Source organism: Mustela nivalis, assembly GCF_964662115.1.
Source record: "Mustela nivalis genome assembly, chromosome: 2".
Taxonomy (NCBI): domain Eukaryota; kingdom Metazoa; phylum Chordata; class Mammalia; order Carnivora; family Mustelidae; genus Mustela; species Mustela nivalis.
In genome coordinates, this window is record NC_139021.1 from 150,485,007 (window position 1) to 150,500,819 (window position 15,813).

Below are 15,813 nucleotides of genomic sequence, written 5' to 3' on the forward strand. Positions count from 1 at the left end.
CCCAAAACCATACTGACCACCCTCAGCTCAGTAATGCTAACTTTGCCTCAACTGTGCCATTCTTCCAAGTGAGTATTTCACATCTCCTCTTCTCTCTTCAGTCCTTCCCACCACCTCCCCCTTCCTTGCTTCTGATTTCATCAAAAAAATGGAACTGGAGACTCCTACCATGTCAGACTTTCACCACCACATCCACTCATGCTCCCGTCTGCTGCCTGCCTGTTACTGCAGGTGAACTACTGCTATGTCCACCTAAAGGAATCCTGTTCTTGAGTGCAAGATCCCATCATCTCCAGGGTGTCGCTCCTCCCAGTCTATTCTCTCCCCCAACATCATCAGTTTTTTGGTTTTTTTTTTTTTGCAGACAGAGATCACAAGTAGGCAGAGAGGCAGGCAGAGAGAGAGGAGGAAGCAGGTTCCCCGCAGAGCAGAGACCCTGATGTGGGGCTCGATCCCAGGACCCTGGGATCATGACCCAAGCCAAAGGCAGGAACTTTAACCCACTGAGCCACCCAGGAGTCACCCAGGCCCTCCCTCCCGCCCCCACAATCATCAGTTTTTACTGGACTGTTCCCATCACCGTACAATATGTAGTTATTTCTCCCATCTTCATAACAAACTCCCTTGGCCCATTTCCTGTAACAGATACTACACCTTTTCTCTGTGCCTCTTTGTAGCAAAATTTCACAAAGGAATAGTCTCCAGTTCCTCTTATATTCTCTTTTAGATTCTCTTTGCTCCCAGCACACCCATTCACAGTCTTAACTTCTCCTTTCTTTCTTTTTTTTTTTTTAAATTTTATTCATTTATTTGATAGAGAGACAGTGAGAGAGGGAACACAGGCAGGGGGAATGGGATAGGGAGAAGCAGGCTTCCCACGGAGCAGAGAGCCCGATGCGGGGCTTGATCCCAGGACCCTGAGACCATGACCCGAGCCGAAGGCAGAGGCTTTAACCTACTGAGCCACCCAGGCACCCCCCCCCCACTTCTTTACCTTCTTTTACCTTCAACCTTATAAGTATGGTTTTAAAATTATATAGACCAAAAATGTATAAGAATATGGCATTCCTGTTGTTATTTTCCATAGTTAGAAGAAGACCCAGCATTCTGTGGAAACAGAATCTGAGTCTTGCTGGCCCTAGAGGTTTGTCCATAATGTTAAAAAGCAACAGGAAGATGGAGAGGTGGCCTGGACCAGCTGGAAAGTCAGAATTGTACCACCTGGCACAAGGGCCGTTTCTGAGCATATCGGATCTTAGATACACTCCATTATACGTAACACATTACGTATATAATAATTATGACTCACTTTGGAAATCTAATTCTTTCTCTTTTCAAGACGTGTCTCCTGAAATCATTAGATGTAATGTCAGTAAAAGAGAAGAGCCCAGGGTGATCCCTGACATGGGCAAAGATTTGTGGTTGACGTAGAGAGTTCTGGAAGAAGCATCCCCTCACTGATCAGATCTCTTACCTCTCAAGCCACCATGGCTCATTCTCTGATCTCATCCCTTACCACATCCTGTGTGTCCATCCAAACCCACTTCATCAGCAAGGAGGCCTTTCTTCGGCCCCCAGCATGGTCTCCGCACCAGGGCTGGAGCAGTCCGGAAAGCCTGATTCATGGGGTCTGGGCAGATCTTTTTCCCTCTCTAGGTCTCACTTTTCTTGTTTAGAGCACAAGAGGATAAAATGGCTATGGCCTAGGACCATTCAACTCTGATGTCCTTAAGTTGTAGAGCCATTTCCCTCAGAGTCCTGAGTCTCTTCTCCCCCTGAGTGGGAGCTCCAGGGACGGGTGATGCCACCACTATTGGCAATGACAGACTTCAGAGAGGGCCAGGCAGAACTGTGACCACAGTGCCCTCCTTGTCCTACAGCATCTAGAGACTGCCCAGACAGACCTGTGTGGGAGCTTCTGCCCAGACGTCCCTGCTTGGCTCCTGAAGGGGAGAGCACCTGGACCCCAGCAGCAGCTCCCAGGAAGGGTCCGTCACCACTCTGGCCTTAAAATGTGCCTTAGAGTTCAGCCATTGACTTAACAGCAGGTCGCTTTGGGAGAGCCTCTGCTGTTCTCGGGCCCACTATACCTATATACTTTCTGGTCTAGGGGGAGCAGGGGACAGTGCCCCCTCCTGGACACATATGCACCCATCACCTCAAGGGCCTTTCACTTGTGAATAGTACCCAGGCCTTGATGATGTTCTTGATATTACTTTTTTTTTTAAAGATTTATTTATTTGACAGAGATCATAAGTAGGCAGAAAGGCAGGCAGAGAGAGAGAGAGAGGGAAGCAGGCTCCCTGCTGAGCAGAGAGCCTGATGCGGGACTCGATCCCAGGACCCTGAGATCATGACCTGAGCCAAAGGCAGTGGCTTAACCCACTGAGCCACCCAGGTGCCCTTGATTTTACTTAAGTATTCTCTGTGTCAGCCAGTTCCAGCCCTTCCTAACCCAGGAAGACAGCCTGAAGGTTATGTACAGAATTTTAAAGATTTTATTTCTTTATTTGACAGAGAGAACACAGGTAGGCAGAGAGGCAGGCGGAGGGGGAGGCAGGCTTCCCGCTGAGCAGAGAGCCCTATGTGGGGCTCCATCCCAGGATCCTGAGATCATGACCTGAGCCCAAGGCAGAGGATTAACCCACCCAGGCACCAGGCATCCCCGTGTACAGAATTTTAAAGTGTTCAAGACTATCTGCTTTCCATTTGGGAATCTTTATTTATCTCCAACTTTGTACTTAGATCCTTAGAAACCATTAATAAGCTTGTTCCAAAGCTGGGGCCTATAGCCCTGATATGGGCTGAATTGTGTTCCTCTAAAATTCATATATGGAAGTCCTAATCCCTACTACCTCAGAATATGACTATACCTTCCGAAGTTATCCCACACGGGGGGATTTGGATATAATCAAGTCCAGGTTGGTGTCTCTGCCCAGGGCCTGCCCAGGTCACAGCACTCCCTCTGGGCCACACAGCGGGTTCTGACCATGCAGAGGCTGGACTCCCCCAAGGGTAGGGGCAGTGGGAGCCAGTGGCCTTCCAACCTCGCATGTGCAGGGAGCTTGCCAGAGGAACATTTCTCACACATGATCGTGAGCACATTAGTCCCCCGAGAATTCACAAAAATCTCAGGGTGTGCTTTCACTTCCACAGTTGATGGAAATTTGAGCCAACCTTATGTTGATCTCATTGTGCTGGTGGCTATAATGAGGGCCCCAGAAAATCTAATTTTAAAACTATCTTTCTGTGATAAAAGGTCCAAGTCCAAGGAAAACTCAATAATCTGTCACCTTGATTTAGTGCTTTGTTTCTATTTATACCCAGGACAGCCACTTAGACTTAGGCAGTGCCGAGATGCTGGACTGAGTCAGTGAGGGAGCTGGGGTGAGTGGCAAAGGTGCTCTCTGTGCCAGGGAGACAATACCACAGAGGAGTGGCCTTGCTGGGGTAAGGCTTTGGGTCCTAAGAACAGCAGGGAAGACTGGACAAATTAGCAGCTGAGGCAAGGGCAGTCAAGTTTCAGTCTAATGCCTTGTTGGCAGAAGAGCTGCTTGGGTCAAGTTTGCCTTTCCATCCCAGAATCTGGTGACTCATTCTGCCTCCACTTTGCTCTGTGTGTTCCCCTCTCCATGTGGGAAGAGCCATCACAGAGCACCCCCAAAGGACCCCGCAGATCTGCAGTTCAGATCTTATTCCCCATGGTCTAATCTGAAAGGGTGAGAAGGAACCCAATCCTCGACCTGGGACAAATACAGCAGAAAGTGATAGTCAAAAGTGCCAACTAAAGAAAAAAAAAACGTTGCAAGTACAAACACCACATGCTCCGCACAGGTTGGGCTCTGCCTTCCACATCTGCAGCCACCAAGTTGGCAGCTGCAGGCAATAGGAGCTGCCCTCCTGGGGTCAGGGAGCTAATGGTTGTAGAGCAGGATTTTGTTACAGATAACTCAGATTTTTGAGAGGCAGATTAAAAGTGCTTTTGCTATTAGGCTCTCATTTCAGTTCTGGGGGACGGAGCTTTGGTAAAGATCATAGACATATAGGAGGGACACCCCCACACCACCCGGAGCACATTCCAGCAGCCTGGGCAGGGCCACAGCAGGGAATGGACACCTGCAGGAAGGAGTCCACTAATGTGCTCCATAGGCTGGGCCTGCCCTCAAATACTACCAAGAACACCATGAGTGCTCCCACTCACTAGCTGCAGCCTTTCCCAGTGCTGAACCAGCCAGACTGGGGTGAAGACAAAAGAATATGCTAGGAAGCCATATTCTCTGGTCAGGGTTTACTGTGCTGAGTTTCCCCACCCCTCCCACTGCTCAACTCCTTCCCTCCGAAAGCCCAGCATGTCCTACCTGAGGAAGGGGTCGTGGGGTCTTGGAGTCCTGGCCTGTAGGAAATCCTGGGTGAAAAGCAAGCATGGGCATTTGAGCTTCCTAGTCCCATAATATTCTATTACAAGGAAAGCAGGGAAATAGGAGTGAATGAACGTGAGATAGTTTTTTGACCTTTCTGGACTTGTTCTCTGTTTTATAAAAGGAAAATGTGGACTAGATGAAGTCTAAGATCCCCCCCTTGAAGAGCTCTCCTTGCAAAAGAAGGTTGGAATGGCAAATAAACCAGGCCATTCCATAAGTGATTTGCCAATAATAAGCAATAATAGTTTTTTCTACGTGGTTAACTTTGTTCAACTGTATTCCTTTCAAAAGCAAAGTAGACGGCCCAACTTTATCCTGGACAGGAGCTCTTACTCCTCTCTGATCCCTTGGGAGGATTAGGGAGTACAGACAGGCTTACATGGAGGTGACTATATTGGTTTTGGTTTTGCCAGGTCACCTCTCATAGGGTCATAGGATGTTTGTAAAGGAAAACACTTTTCCTTAATTTTATTTTGACAGCATACCTTGCAATGGGCAATGTGCTAACAGTTTTTCATTTAACATCTTCTTTAATTCTTTCACCCACCATCTCTTGGAAATTTTACCTGCATCTTACAGCCAAGGGACTGAGGCTTGGCTAAGTGGTAATGTGCTCCACATCACAGCAGATGTAGATGATCAAGCTGACTTCAAACCCAGGCACCTAAAGCCTGAGACCGCATTTACTGCTCATCTCCTTAAATAACAGAAGAACAAAAGCAATCAGTCTCCTTGTTTTGTATTAGTAGACATTATGGAATGGGAGCTGTTGCCCAGCAATGCTCTGCACAGGTGTTCTCTGAGGGTTTTGGGGTGCCCTGTACACAGCAGTTCATCTGAGCCCCGCAAGTTCCAAACGTGAGCACAAGAGAAACACTATGCTTCATGATACCAAAGCAAATCAACAAACAAATCTCTGATGGATTCAAAGGCCACTTTGAACTGATCATGCACCCTGCCTCCTGCAGCAGTGAAGGAGGAAAACCTACATATATGTTGTTCTTTGGCATATGGGACATGTTGGGGGCGGTAGTAAGATGGTTCTGGAATGCCAAACCTTGCACATTTTTTTTTGTTTGCTTCTTATATATTTTTTTAATTTATCTATTTTTAGCATAACAGTATTCATTATTTTTGCACCACACCCAGTGCTCCATGCAATCCGTGCCCTCTATAATACCCACCACCTGGTACCCCGACCTCCCACCCCCCGCCCCTTCAAAACGCTCAGATTGTTTTTCAGAGTCCATAGTCTCTCATGGTTCACCTCCCCCTTCCAATTTCCCCCAACTCCCTTCTCCTCTCTATCTCCCCATGTCTTCCATGCTATTTGTTATGCTCCACAAATAAGTGAAATCATATGATAATTGACTCTCTCTGCTTGATTTATTTCACTCAGCATGATCTCTTCCAGTCCCGTCCCATGTTGCTACAAAAGTTGGGTATTCGTCCTTTCTGATGGAGGCATTATACTCCATCGTGTATATGGACCACATCTTCCTCCATTCGTCCATTGAAGGGCATCTTGGTTCTTTCCACAGTTTGGCGACCATGGCCATTGCTGCTATAAACATTGGGTACAGATGGCCCTTCTTTTCACTACATCTGTATCTTTGGGGTAAATACCCAGTAGTGCAATGGCAGGGTCATAGGGAAGTTCTATTTTTAATTTCTTGAGGAATCTCCACACTGTTCTCCAAGGAGGCTGCACCAACTTGCATTCCCACCAACAGTGTAAGAGGGTTCCCCTTTCTCCACATCCCCTCCAACACATGTTGTTTCCTGTCTTGCTAATTTTGGCCATTCTAACTGGTGTAAGGTGATATCTCAATGTAGTTTTGATTTGAATCTCCCTGATGGCTAGTGATTTCAAGCTTACTACAAAGCTGTGATCACCAAGACAGCATGATACTGGCATAAAAACAGACGCATAGACCAGTGGAACAGAGTAGAGAGCCCAGATATGGACTCTATGGTCAAATAATCTTCGACAAAACTGGAAAAAATATGCAGTGGAAAAAAGACAGTCTCTTCAATAAATGGTGCTGGGAAAACTGGGCAGCTATATGTAGAAGAATATATATTTTTCTACAGCTATATGTAGAAGAAGAAACTCGACCATTCTCTTACACTGTACACAAAGATAAAATGGATAAAAGACCTCAACCTGAGACAGGAATCCATCAGAATCCTAGAGAAGAACATAGGCAGTAATCTCTTCGATATCAGCCACAGCAACTTCTTTCAAGATATGTCTCCAAAGGCAAAGGAAACAAAGCGAAGATGAACTTTTGGGACTTCATCAAAATCAAAAGCTTCTGCACAGCAAAGGAAACAGTCAAGAAAACAAAGAGGCAACCCACGGAATGGGAGAAGATATTTGCAAATGACAGTACAGACAAAAGGTTGATATCCAGGATCTATAATGAACTCCACAAACTCAACACACACAAAACAGACAATCATATCAAAAATGGGCAGAAGATATGGACAGACACTTCTCCAATGAAGACATACAAATGGCTATCAGACACATGAAAAAATGTTCATCATCATTAGCCATCAGGGAGATTCAAATTAAAACTACATTAATATATCACCTTGCACACTCTTAAACTCAAAGATCTGAGGTTGGTCAATGAGCCACTTCAGTTGTTGAATCGTCAACCATTACCCACTGGAGCACCATCAGGTCCAAATGCACTCTGGTCCTCAGAGAAGCAGGCTACATCTCCTGGCATCTGATCAGGTACATGATCATAAAGGACACAGCTTTTTTTTTTTTTAAGATTTTTATTTATTTATTTGACAGAGATCACAAGTAGTCAGGCAGGCAAAGAGAAAGGGGGAAGCAGGCTCCCTGCTGAGCAGAGAGCCCCATGCAGGGCTTGATCCCAGGACCCTGGAATCATGATCTTAGCTGAAGGCAGAGGCTTTAACCCACTGAGCCCCAGGCGCCCTGAAAGGACACAGCTTGTATGCAGAGAAGGCCCACCAGCTTACTCTTCAATGCGAGATTTCACCAGCTGAGGAGAGCTTGGGCATCACAGTCCTTGGAGACATGAACACAGAAGACTGGATTCCCAAATATATCTTACATATGTATATATAATTTATCAAAAATCAATAAAATATTAATGTATATGTTCTGTTAGTACTATATATTACATTTTACATCTTATCTGACCCATTTCATATGTTCTACTTCTTTATGATTTCTTGTTGCTAGGTTGATCTTGACTCTTGATATTTTATTTTTTAAATTATAGTGACTATTTTTAGGATAATAGTACTTAAAGAGGAAGTCATCAAAATTATCTGATGTAACTTTAATTAATTTTTTAGTTTTAATTTCTTTTGACAATCCATGTGTCTGTCTTATTCTTTTATCTGAAATTCTCATTAAAACAACCTAAGGGGGGGGGGGGTGCCTGGGTGGCTCAGTGGGTTAAAGCCTCTGCCTTCAGCTCAGGTCATGATCCCAGGGTCCTAGAATTGAGCCCCGCATGGGGCTTTCTGCTCAGTGGGGAGCCTGCTTCCACCTCTCTCTCTCTGCCTGCCTCTCAGCCTACTTGTGATCTCTGTCTGTCAAATAAATAAATAAAATTAAAAAAAAAAACCCTAAGTGACACCTTGGGCTTAATTATTTAGATTATATATTCCCCAGGCATTGAGATATATACTGCTAAGTTAAAAGAGAAACCATCACATTTTATGTAATAGAGTATCTTTAAATACTTCTTAAATACCCCTATAATCAATTTATCTCATTCATGCTATAAGAATAACCTTTGACAAATTTTGATGAAGAATAATTCCTTGTTCTCTTGCATTTTACAATACTATCCCTCAATTTCCTGTTCTCTCTTAATTTACACTGAGCTGGGCGCCTGGGTGGCTCAGTGGGTTAAGCCGCTGCCTTCGGCTCAGGTTATGATCTCAGGGTCCTGGGATCGAGTCCCGCATCGGGCTCTCTGCTCAGCAGGGAGCCTGCTTCCCTCTCTCTCTCTCTCTCTGCCTGCCTCTCCATCTACTTGTGATTTCTCTCTGTCAAATAAATAAATAAAATCTTAAAAAAAAAAAAAATTTACACTGAGCTGTTATATTCCTTACTTTTTCTATTCTTTAAAAAAAAAAAAAAATCAGTTTCTATCCAGCAGATGGCACTGTTAGCTTATGGAATCTGGGAGAAACTGCCATGTAGTTTCACTTAGAGACAAGATGTGTATAATACCGACATCAGTTCACCCAGTAGCTGGGATCCAGTTCATATGATGACCTCTTTCAACACTGAAAATACAGTTAATTTATGATTTAGAAATATCAGTCACTGGTGATGATTTCATCACAAATAGATTCTGGTTTACAATCCAATAAACACATTAACAGAGTAGTAAGTCATCCCAAGCTTCCTGTTACAAAAAAAACTGCTAATGAAGATAGACACATCAAATTTTTGACAATAAAATAGGTAAAATGGCCCATTCTATGATTTTTCATTTGGATGCTGTTACAAGTCTAGTAGTAGACCCTAACAGAATCTATTTGCTGTCTGGAGACATGGCTGTTTCATTAGATTGTGGAATTTAGACAGTACATAGGAAGAAATTAGATAAATCAACATATGTTGTTTGCTCTCCATCAAAAGCATGTATTACCAGTACTGGGGCTGATACCCTTGCCAAAGTATTTGTGTGAATCAACAAAAACTTGCATTATAACAACAGATTTGCTTGGACAGAAAGAGTGTCTGCATCACTGCCATTGAGAGGCCACCACTGTTAAAACCACATGAGATCTGCCTGGTGAAGACTGTTTGGGGCAGGCATAAATCAGTGGAAGTCACATCTTAATGTCTGGCTTGTTCGTTTAATGTAATTACTATACTTTGTGGGACAAAGACTCCGGTATTTGCAGCCTGTACTGCATATGTTTGATTTTTAGGTGTCTTAAGCCAATATGGAGTCTGATCTTACAAAGACTTTTATTTGGACTCTGTGTGCTGCCTTAGGGTTAGGAATGTAGTGCTCTTGTTGAGAGGAGGTGAGCTCTAAGAGCAGCTTTTTTCCAACTCTTAGTGATCTTCGCTTTATCAGAGGAATGCCACAGATTTCCTTTTAACTCATTTTGCTGGGTGTGTGGGTGGCTCAGTTTTAAGCATCTGCCTTTGGCTCCAGTCATGATCCCAGGGTCCTGGGATCAAGCCCCACATCCTGCTCCCTGCTCAGTGGGAAGTCTTCTCCCTCTCCCACTCCTCCTGCTTGTTGTTCCCTCTGTCACTATGTCTCTCTCTGTCAAATAAATAAGTAAAATCTTTAAAGAAATAGATAAACTTATTTTGCTTAAAAATTTAACTTAAAATATTTTAGCATTAGTTGCAGAAAATGTTTGAATAAAATTCTAGTTTTGGGAGGCGCCTGGGGTGGCTCAGTGGGTTAAGCTGCTGCCTTCAGCTCAGGTCATGGTCTCAGGGTCTTGGGATCAAGCCCCGCATCAGGCTCTCTGCTCAACAGAGAGCCCGCTTCCCCTGCTCTCTCTGCCTGCCTCTCTGCCTGCTTGTGATCTCTGTCAAATAAATAAATAAATAAATAAATAAATAAAATCTTAAAAAAAAAGAATTTAAAATTCTAGTTTTTATGTCTTTTTACATATTTAGCCTATTACAATAGTAGCCAAGATTGAAGTTTTTCTGCATTAAACAACCCTACACAGAGATCTCAATGACTGGCTGCTGTGTAACCATCTCTTTCCTTCTTTTACCTAGTATAGATAGCTCAGCTAATTCATCCAATAAAGATGCTAAATCACCTTCATCTTCACATAATTATCTCCATAAACCAAGGACTATTAACTGTGTTGAAATGAAACAGTGGGGTTTAGTACTCCAAATAAACTAAAAAAAAAAAAAAAAAAAAAAAAATCTCCAAATGAAACAAAACCTCATTTTGGTATCCTATCACTTAGTGATATTTTGTACACTTTACTGTACTTACAAATTTATTTATCAAGGATTATCCATCTTTCTAATAACCTATTATTTATTTAACTTTTTGTTGATCTTTATATCCTTTCATTAATGTGCTAAAGGAACCTATTCTGGAACTCTTGAAACATTCTAAAATAGACCCCAAAATGGAATGTTTTGTAGTTTAAATTACAAACCAAGGTGATTCCCCCAGATGTGTGTCTTGGTTTACCATGATTCCAAACCAAACTATCTCATTTAAAACTATTTGTGCTGGGGATGCCTTGGTGGCTCAGTGGGTTGGGCTTCTACCTTCAGCTCGTGATCTCAGGGTCCTGGGATGGAGCCCTGCATTGGGCTCTCTACTCAGCAGGGAGCCTGCTTCTCCCCCATCCCGGCCCCTGCCTGCCTCTCTGCCTACTTGTGATCTCTCTCTCTGTCAAATAAAGAAATAAAATTAAACAAAAAACCCAAAAACTATTCGTGCTATTGGGATGCCTGGGTGGCTCGGTGGGTTAAGCGTCTGCCTTCAGCTCCGGTCATGGTCCTGAGGTCCTGGGATTGAGCCCCACATCAGGCTTCCTGCTCAGTGGAGAGCCTGCTTCTCCCTATCCCTCTGCTATCCCCCTACTTGTGCTCTCTCCCTGTGTGTGTGTGTCAAATGGGTGAATAAATTTTTTTCTTTAAAAAAAATGTCTACTCTTTTATTCTCTTTTGTTTTTGATGTCACAATTTACCTTTTTACGTTGTATATTCATTAACAAATTATAGTAGCGAAAGTTATTTTCATACTCGTTTCCTTTCACCTTTATATTAGTCAAGCAGTAACACAACATCCTATTACAGAATTAAGAGTTTTCTGAATCTCGCTTACAACACCTTACCAGTGTGTTGTATATGTTCACGTGTTCATGTTACTTAGAGTCTTTTCATTTTAGTTTGAAGATCTCCTTTCACTATTTCTTAAAAGCCAAGTCCCGTAGTGATGAACTCCCTCAGCTTTTGTCTAGGAAATTCTTTGCTTCCCCTTCATTTTTGCAGGATATCTTTGCCCAACAGAATATTCTTAACTGGTAACTGTTCTTTCAACACTTTGAATATATCTGTTGATAGCCTGAACTTTTTTTTCTCTAGCTGCTTGCCGGGTCTTTCTCTTTGAATTTTGACAGTTTAATGTGTCTTGGAGAAGATCATTTGGAATTGAAATAATAGGTTAATGGATTAGCTTTATGAACCTGGATATCCAAGTCTTTCCCCAGGTTTGGGAAGTTCTCGGCCATTATTCTCTTTAAATAAGCTTATTGTCCCATTCTCCCTCTCTTCTCCTTCTGAATTCCAATTCTGTTATTGGTTCTTTTCATGGTTTCCAAGAGGTCACATAGGTTTTCTTTGCCCTTTTTCACCCTTTGTGCTCCTCTGATTGGGTTATTTCAAAGTGTCCTCCAGCTTCCACCTGACCAGTTCTGCTGTCGATGTTCTTTATTACTTTATTTCAGCCATTGAATTCTGCTGCTTCAGAATTTGTTTGGTCCTTCTTGTTATTTTTGTTAAATTTCTCATTTTGCTCATGTATTGATTCCTGATTTTGAATTGTCTTTCTGTGTTTTCTTCTAGTTCAAGGAGTTTCCTCAAAACAGCTATTTTGAATTCTTTACCTGGTGGATTGCATATCTCCTTGTCTTTGTATTTAGTATTGGAGAATTATTATGATCTTTTGGTGATGTTGTTTCCCTGATTCTTCATATTCCTTGGGGGTTTGTTTTGCTGTGTTTGCATTTGAAGCAGCAGTCATCTCCTCTAATGTCTACTAGCTGCCTTTAGATGGAAGATACTTTTTGTTTGTCCTGTTTTTATTCTGGTGCTTTCCCTGCTCTTGTATGAACACATCTGCTCCACACATCTTGCTCCCTCTTGTAGCAGAATTCTTAAGTCTGTATATCTCCTTTTGACCTCACAACTTACCAGTTCAGCTGACAGTAACATCTTTTGTTTTCCAAATGTGGCAAAAGAGCTTAAGTTTGTGGTTTCTCCCATACCTGCGGACACTGACTTGTTTTCTGCACATACCCCATCCATGCAGCTTGCTCTTGCTACTGCCCTCGAAGTCCACACAAGAAGCTGGCTGCAAAGTGGGGGAAGGTGTGGGTTTGGCACTTGGGGCATTAGTGCTGCCCACACACCAGTTGAGGGAATCTCAGGTGACATTTTCCCAATGATTCATGAGTGGGCTTCTTGCTGAAGTCTAGAATGCTGTCAGCAGGAACTGCATCCCTTTAATGCCCTTTGATATGGTTATCTCCATCTTTCCAGATTTCCTCCCTCCCTGCCTTGGAGCTCTACTCTGGGTGATACTGGAGAAATGGTTTTCTTTAGCCCCAGCCCACACAGCTGGGGAAGCTGGGTACTCACTTGCTCCTCTCCCTTTGCTCCTGTGGGAGGGATCCCTAGCCTCCTCTTTCTCTAAGTTGCGCTGCCTTGCGGAAAGGGGTGAGGCAAGAAATTTCCTCTTACAAATGTGTCCAAATTCATTTGTTTTGTTGGTGCAAGGGAGTACAGGGATTTCTTCTCTGGAAACTCAGCCTTCTACCAAAGCTCACTCCTCAGTGGGTGTCTGCCCACTTCAGTGTTTTCCAGGTGTTCCTGGACTGCAGCCAAGAGGTGTTAGAATCATTTCACAGGTTCCTGTCAGTCCAGAGACCACATGGGGATCTGCTTATTACATGATACACAGGTGGGGAAGACTCCTCCTTGGTCCCTTGGACAATTGTGCTCAATCTCACAGCTCCCACAAAGGTACTTTTGGTCATGGCTAGATGCTGAATTTTAGGTGCTGAAAGGGCGATAACAAGGGATGTCTTATGCTGCCATGATGTTGAGGTTCACTCCCCTGTATTTTTTTCTCTGAATTACAAAAAAAAACTTTTAATCTTTAGGAAAGAACAGTACAAAAACCCATGTATATATTTTACTTAAAGACCAAATTCAAGTTTCACCAATTGTTCTAATAATGCCCTTTTAAGAAGGATTCTTCAAGGGTCATGTAGTTTACTCACATGTCCAATCTTTCTAGTCTCCCTCAATTTGAAACAGTTCGATTTCCTGGACTTTGATTACCTTGGGATTTTGAGGATTATAATCTACTTTGCAGAATGTACTTCAATTTTGCTTTTCCTGGTATTTTTTTGGGACTAGACCCAGATTATCCATTGGCTGGATTGTCACTGTTATATTGAGTTTTCTCACTGCGAACATGACATTGCTTACAGGTGGCCCATGCTGTTGATTAAACCATTACTGATAGGGTCAACTTTGATTAGTTGATTAAGAGGGAGTCTACACGTTTTTCCTTGAGTTATTTTTTTCACCTTTTATATTTAAATATTTTGTAGGGAGATACTTTGAGACCATATGATTCTTCATCCATTAATTTTTTCTAGTATCCACTGATACTTAGCCAAACTCACCATTACTGTGTTAACCACATGGTGATTCCTCAGTTCTTTTTTTTTTGAACATATTTATTTATTTATTTGACAGAGATCACAAGTCGGCAGAGAGGCAGGCAGAGAGAGCAGGGGAAGCGGGCTCCCCACTGAGCAGAGAGCCCAACGCCGGGCTCGATCCCAGGACCCCAGGACCACGACCCGAGCCAAAGGCAGACACTTTAACTCAGTGAGCCACCCAGGTGCCTCAGTAATTCCTTAGTTCTATCATTTCCTTCTACATTTATTACACTTGAAAATAACCAAAAGGCTGAGAAACGATCCTTCTACATTTATTGATATTATTCTCTAAGGAAAAACATATTATTTCCCCCCATTTATCCATTTATATTAGTATAGACTCCTGGATTCCTATTTTGCTCAACGTTGTATAATTATTTCAATTCTTATATTGTCACAGAATCTGCTAGTATAAGTCCCTTTGTTTTTAAGCCATGTCCTTTTGACATGGTCCCACTATTTTTTAGCATTTCTTTCTCACACAAAAAATGTTCCCGGCTCTTCATGTAATGTTCCTGAACCACTCTTGGAATCAGCTATTTCTCTAAGAACTCTGGTTCCTTTTAGTGAAGAATGCAGAAAATGCATTTAGAAACCAAAATGCAGGAACTAGCTATATCTATTTCTACTGGTTTTTTGCTGCTGCTATGCCATCTCTAGTGGACAGAGCTAAGAAATGTGTCTGTTTACTTCCATATGTGCACTTTCAGATATTTACTTTTATCTATTAATATTAGAAACCATAAATCCACATTGGTAACAGTGCAACACCACAGTATTTATTCCAATTTCCCTTATCTGCAAACTAAGCTCTCACTCAATTCAAAGGAGCCTCACACAACAAAAATCCTAAAACATATTCCTTAGAGTAAATCCTATTTCATAAATCATTTAACACTTACATTACAAATAAAATGCAATCATTAGTATCATCCTTTGAAATTTTTAATTTTTATTAGATTTATTTTCTCTTGCAATTTCCCCCACACTGTTTTTGATATAACTTAATTGGGCTAAGTTTATTCAGAAATTCTCTCTGAAGTTTACACTTTTAAAGTATACTTTCCAGGTCTTTACTTTTCCCTTCCCACAGGCACTTCTGAACAGATACTGAGTCATTCACATATAGTCCATTTCTGTCAAATATTTTTACATCTTGTAATATTCCTACAGATTTTGAAAAATCAAACACCATGATGATTCATTATTCCTTCTAAGTGACTGATTTTGTTTAGAAGCTAGAATGACTAAATTTTTACTAGGATATATTCATGTGTGATCTTTTTAATTAATCTTTTTTTTTTAAAGATTTTTTTATTTATTTAACAGACAGAGATCACAAGTAGGTGGAGAGGCAGACAGAGAGAGAGAGGAGGAAGCAGGTTCCCTGCTGAGCAGAGAGCCCGATGTGGGGCTCGATCCCAGGACCCTGGGATCATGACCTGAGCCGAAGGCAGAGGCTTTAACCCACTGAGCCACCCAGGCACCCCCTTTTTAATTAATCTTAACCAGTTCACAGTGCTTCCATAACTTTTTTTTTACCTGAAACTGGAATGAAATAATAAATAAATACCGAACATACATTATTTATCATCTGATCCAATGCCACTACTCATAGGTATTTACTTAAGTGAAAATCTGTGTCCACAAAAAGACTTCAATGGAAATGTTCACAAGAGGCTTATTCATAATAAAAGTTGAAAATAAGTCAAATGACCTTCAACAGGGCGCCTGGGTGGCTCAGTGGGTTAAGCCGCTGCCTTCAGCTCAGGTCATGATCTCAGGGTCCTGGGATCGAGTCTCTGCTCAGCAGGGAGCCTGCTTCCCTCTCTCTCTCTCTCTGCCTGCCTCTCCATCTACTTGTGATTTCTCTCTGTCAAATAAATAAATAAATAAATAAATCTTTAAAAAAAAAAAAGACCTT

General features: G+C 42.3%; 1 protein-coding gene across 1 annotated transcript in view; it reads right to left on the minus strand.

The window, feature by feature from the left end:
- BMS1 (BMS1 ribosome biogenesis factor) overlaps positions 1-15,813 on the minus strand; it is a 125,095-nt gene that overhangs the window by 45,880 nt on the left and 63,402 nt on the right. Inside the window, exons 3-4 of the mRNA XM_082721881.1 lie at positions 4,988-5,118; positions 4,359-4,455 (exon numbers count right to left, since the gene is read on the minus strand). The gene's annotated coding sequence lies outside the window, so the exon portion shown is untranslated. The remainder of the gene's footprint in view (positions 1-4,358; positions 4,456-4,987; positions 5,119-15,813) is intronic.